Consider the following 5,475-nt stretch of genomic DNA (forward strand, 5'->3'; position numbering starts at 1 on the left):
AAAAGGGTACTACAAAAGAAACAACACATTTTTTTTTGAATTATGAGTTTTCCATTTTTTTTTACTTTTAAAATAAATACCTTTTCTTTTTTATTTTTGATTTTGAAAGTGAAAGAATTTTTTTTTTATATATACCTTTTTTAATAATTCAAACTAAGAAGACAAATTTTGTTTTTATTCTTTTTTTCTTTTCTTTAGAAAAATTCCGGTGAGGTTTTGACAATACTTGAACATTGGTTTTATTTTCCAAAATAAGTAATTATCTCCCCACGCTGCTATTTTCCTCTTTTTTTTAGAAACCGGTCAGCATGCGGAACCGAAGCAAATAAATGCGCAAAACAAATAGGATGCAGCAGGGTGGTCTTTTCAATTCAGGTTGCCTGTCCTAGACGGACCCAACCCCTGTGTTGAGCCCCCTAAGTCAAATGCAACATGATGCAAATAAACGTTCCTACTAGGGATCCGGCATGAAGTTTCGTTATACTAGGTTTAAACCTTGGTATTTGTTCTAGACTGTGTACCCGAGCGGACCACTCGAGTCGAGGAGGGGGCTACGTACCGGGGACCCGCGAGATCGTCCGGCTTTGTAACTTGTCCGACCTCTTTCTTATTTCAGGTATTGACACTAACAGAATAGGGAGTCTCGACCAGCGAGCTTCTCCCCGGAGGTAAGAAGAGAAGGGTTTCGGCACAGTTTATATACAGTTCAGATAATATCAAAGCGGTAAAAGACAACATTTAGCACGTTATGCAAAAACATGTAATAAAGATCAGATAATAAAGCCAAATATAACAATTATTCTAAGCTCGAATTCTTGAACCCTGAACCAGTGGTTCTGGGTTAATCCCCAGCAGAGTCGCCAGAGCTGTCACACCTCCTTTTTGCGCTCCTTGCCCCGAAGGGTAGAAATGCGCGGGTGGAGTTTTTCCAATTTAAGTGACAATATTCGAAATGGGATTATTTATTTAATTCAGAGTCGCCACTTGGGAAAGGTTTGGCTTTTGGTGTCCCAAGTCACCGGTTTATCTTGAATCCCAAATCGAGGAAATTTTCGACTTTTCCAAATGAAGTCTGCGAACCAGAAATTCTAAGTAAGGAATTCTGTTGACCCGAGGGAAGGTGTTAGGCACCCTCGAATCCCGTGGTTCTAGCACGGTCGCTTAAATTGCTATAATGGCTAAATATCTGCTTTAAATACATGTTGTGGCTTATGTGCTTTTATTAAGATTTAAACCGCTTTTATCATTATCATTTATTTTATGGAATTGCAACGTCGTGAAAATGCATCTCGAACCACGTCACAATCAATGCACCCATAGTTGTTAACACATTTTGACTCCGTTGAGACTTGAATTTGGGTCACATCAATGTGCACCCGATTTTAAGAATATAATTTACTTAAAGTCGCGCCTAAAGAATCTAAACGCGTTATTATCTTTGGGGAAGGCAGTGGAATTCACTAAACAGTCCGTCCCAAATTCTAAGTATTTATCATGATCAATTATTGAGGGCTCCGCAATTTGCATTTTTATTCGGCGGGGCTCGTCTCATTATTTTAGAAGGGTACCCTACAGTGGCTACATTTCTACTACGTTTATCTTAAAGAGAAGGATGATGCCGAACTTTGCTTGTTTGAACAAATACAGATTGAATCCTTATTTATGTTTGCCGAACCTAAACTTGTTTGATTACCTGATTGATTGTTCATGAGGTGAGGGTCCCCTCATGCTTTGTCTTCATCGAGTGGATATGCTCATTAATTCGCTAAGTGAGATTGCAAACAAACTAACAACATATATTGAGTTATGTTTGACGACCTCCAAGTTCTATTTTAACACTCTAACCTATTTGAAATTGATAAATGAAATCGGCTGTTTTATTAGGAAAATTACGACTAATTGACCTCAAAACGACTACTAGCTTCCCTCAACATTCATCACATTATTTCAAAACAAGAAATCTATACCGAGACCCAACATCGAACTTATATTGGAGCACATAATCTGACAAGAAAGCTGGCCTTCATAGCCAAACTCTTAATGCGACCGCATGAGAGTTTGTTTGGGATACATTTATCCCGGACCTAGTACCACATATTTGTCAATTCAGTGGTCTAGGCAAAATACATACAAGTGCTTACCATGACTCTATGTTATAAAGTCATAACTAAACCAAGCAAGTGTTATGCTGAACTGAATGTATACTAAATCAAACATGCTGTCTATGTCATACTGTCATTACTGTTAAGCCATGCTATCTAACAGTTCATCTTAAACAGAATGTATGCTAGTTTATACAGGATACTTGCAGTTTGCAAAAAAAAAAAAATACAGGCACAACTACATTCGAACTATCTTTTTACACCAATGCTATAACATAAACTGATGTTCATTTCTTTATTTCTGCTTCAACTTCAAACTTTCAACAATACATGGTTCAAAGGTTGTGTACCTGGGAGTATTTGCAATTGAAGAAGAGGGCAATCAGTAGAGTAACAATGAACAAATGCAGCAGCAGTAACAGCACTTAAACAGTAGCAGCATGGCAGAATAGCAGCAGGCAAAGCAATACGCAAGAAACAGGCTCGAGTGTAGAAATGCAACTATGGCCAATAGAAAGCAATAGCCAAATAACAGCAAAACCCAGTGGAGTAGAATCAGAACTCCAGATAGACCAAACCAGTAGTAAACCAATGAAAACACTCGACTAATAGACACAATTGGAATTTCAAAGAATCAGAATTGATTTTTCAAGTTGAAACAACTGAAACCCAATAATAATAGGAGGAAAAAGTTTCTGATTGTTGGTTGTATCCCTTCTATCCCTTAATCTCTCTCTATCTATGTGTATCTATTTTGTATGTATTTCAGCTCTCATTTCCAAGCTCCTCACAGTGTGTTTTTCTTTTACAACCCTCAAAATCCAGTCCTCTTTCTGTATCCTCCCCTTTTTTTTTCTTCCAGGTTCAGTCCCTTTATAGGCCTCAAAACTATCTCTTTTAACAGCCTGTTTTCAGAATATCCCAGTACCCCTCCCATGTACCTTCCATTTCAATTCCAACTTTAGCTAATCAAGTATTAAACCCCATCAACATTCCCTGGCAGACTTACTTTTTAAAAGGTTTAACATTTTTTAAACTTAAAGCAAGGTATGGGCAATAGGATATGTTGACAGCATATGCTGTCAAACCATTTTAAAATTAAACAAAAACCTTTATGCAGGCCACAGGCTGTGCACCGATGCACATGAGGTGCACCAATGCACATGCTGTGCAAGAGTGCACATGCCCTCCAATTCAGCATTTAAACCAAACATCCCTTTTACATTACTGATCCAAATCAACAGCTATAAGTAAACAAATTTGGTTTTTAATTGGTTCAACAAATGTTCAACAGAAGCAAGTTGATTTACTATGCTCAGACAGTTGAAACTAATTGACGACATATGTCGACTCGACTATATTAGCATTGACATACACAATCGTAACCAAAAATCCGACATTTAACAGTATCGATACATGGTTTGAATTATACTGACTAAGCAGAGATGCACTTGAGGAGTTAGCTAGTCAGTACAAACTCGAAACACAACCAATACACATGCCTTATCAGAATAAGAGGGGGGATTTAGACAAACACAGAGGTTTAAGCAAAGTGGACAAACAAAAATCAAAACAAATATGAACAGAACCCTTTTTTAAAAACAAATCACACGAAATAAAACAAAAATAAAGAAAAGAAAACAAGACTCACCTCAAATCTTTTTAAGGAACAAATCAGAAAAATCCACTGGTGTTTGAACAGACCTTCTTTAAGGTTGAATGGACTTTTAAACGAAGTGTTTCTCGGATGAGAAACACCTCGATTAAGGTCCATTAGACCTTAATCTCTTCGTTTTGAACAAAACACGGAACATGCACAGGGAAAACTAGAGTTCAAAAACTTAGATCTGGGATTCGTGTTTCCCTGGTTAGATTCGGACCAAACCAAGTATGGTTTGGTCACGAGGAGGGTCCGGGGAGTGTCTGGTATGAAACTGGGGTTGGTTGGGTTAGATCGAGTTTTGACTCGAATCTTCAAATGAAGATTCGAGGACCTGGGGGGTGATTCGAACCAAACGGTTAACAGGTCTATGTTCAGGGTGGTGAGGGGGTTCTATGGTGTTCAAGTGGAGGTCACCGGCGTTCAGGCCGCCGGGTTTCTGGTGAAGGTGTGCAGGGGCGGCTAGGGTTTGAAGGGGATGGGTTCGGTGAAGACGAAGGCAGGGGTGTTAGCTAGGGGGGGCAGGGTATGGTGAAGGGCTTATATAGTTAGTGGGTGGGTGAACCTCGACCGTTAGATCAATCTAGATCTACGGTCTGGATCTGAAGGCTTAAATGGAACGGTGTCGTTTTGAGGGTTTGGGTTCGGTCCGGGTGAGACGGGTCGGGTTTGTTAGTGGGTACGGGGTGTGAGATCTTGGCCGTTGGATCAGTTTGGTTTGAATGGTTGAGATGGATCGGCCTTGAAACGACGTAGTTTTGGTGTTAAACTACGTCGTTTTGTGTCCTGGGGTGGGCTGTTCGGACTGGGGGTTTGGGCTGTTCAATTGGGCTCCAAATTTTGAAATGGACACGGCCCAAATTCATTTTACAACAAATTTTGTCTTCTTTTTCTTTATTTCTAATTTCCTAAATACACAAACTAATTAAATAAAACCAAGCACCACTAATTAACACTTAACATATTTATTTCACGCGGATAAAATGTTAAAAGTAGGCAAAATTAAACACGGCAACAAATCAGGACAAAAGAAAAAATGCGTATTTTTGTAATTTTCCATCTAACAAACGGGTCATGGTTTAAATTACGCATGACACATACATTTTTAATTCTTTTGGAGCGATTGTCGCGTAAAACAAAAATCACGTGCTCACAACGTCGTAGTCGCTGGTTCATCTAAAGAAAACTATTTTCGATTATATACTTACGTTATATTTACTAAATTCTGCATAACTATTATCCGAATTGCTGTTGTTTAGCGACGCTACTCCAATGACACACAACGTCGAGAGCCCGGGGAAGACGAACTAACCTTTTCCCCTTACAGAACTCACGATTTTTCTGTGGATGCAGGCACTCAATTCGCAATATCATTAGATATATTTATGCACTCACACTTTCCCAAGAATGCAACTTCTCAGAAACATCACGTGCCCGCAATTGCTATCCGTACACAATCTCTCCAGCAGTCATATTGTCATAATCGGCTATCAGCTAAGAGATCTTACTACTAATTGTCTTTTTACATTCTTGCACCGCATAAGGCTACTTTTCTGCCTTCCGAGGTTAAGCTCTACCTCCATCATCATTTGCCTAAGGCTACCTTTCTGCCTTCCGAGACTAAGCATTGTCTCCATCCTGCATTTCTCATCATTTGCATAAGGCTACCTTTCTGCCTTCCGAGACTAAGCATTGTCTCCATCCTGCATTTCT

The sequence above is a fragment of the Nicotiana sylvestris genome, chromosome 2, assembly GCF_000393655.2.
Source record: "Nicotiana sylvestris chromosome 2, ASM39365v2, whole genome shotgun sequence".
Taxonomy (NCBI): Eukaryota; Viridiplantae; Streptophyta; class Magnoliopsida; order Solanales; family Solanaceae; genus Nicotiana; species Nicotiana sylvestris.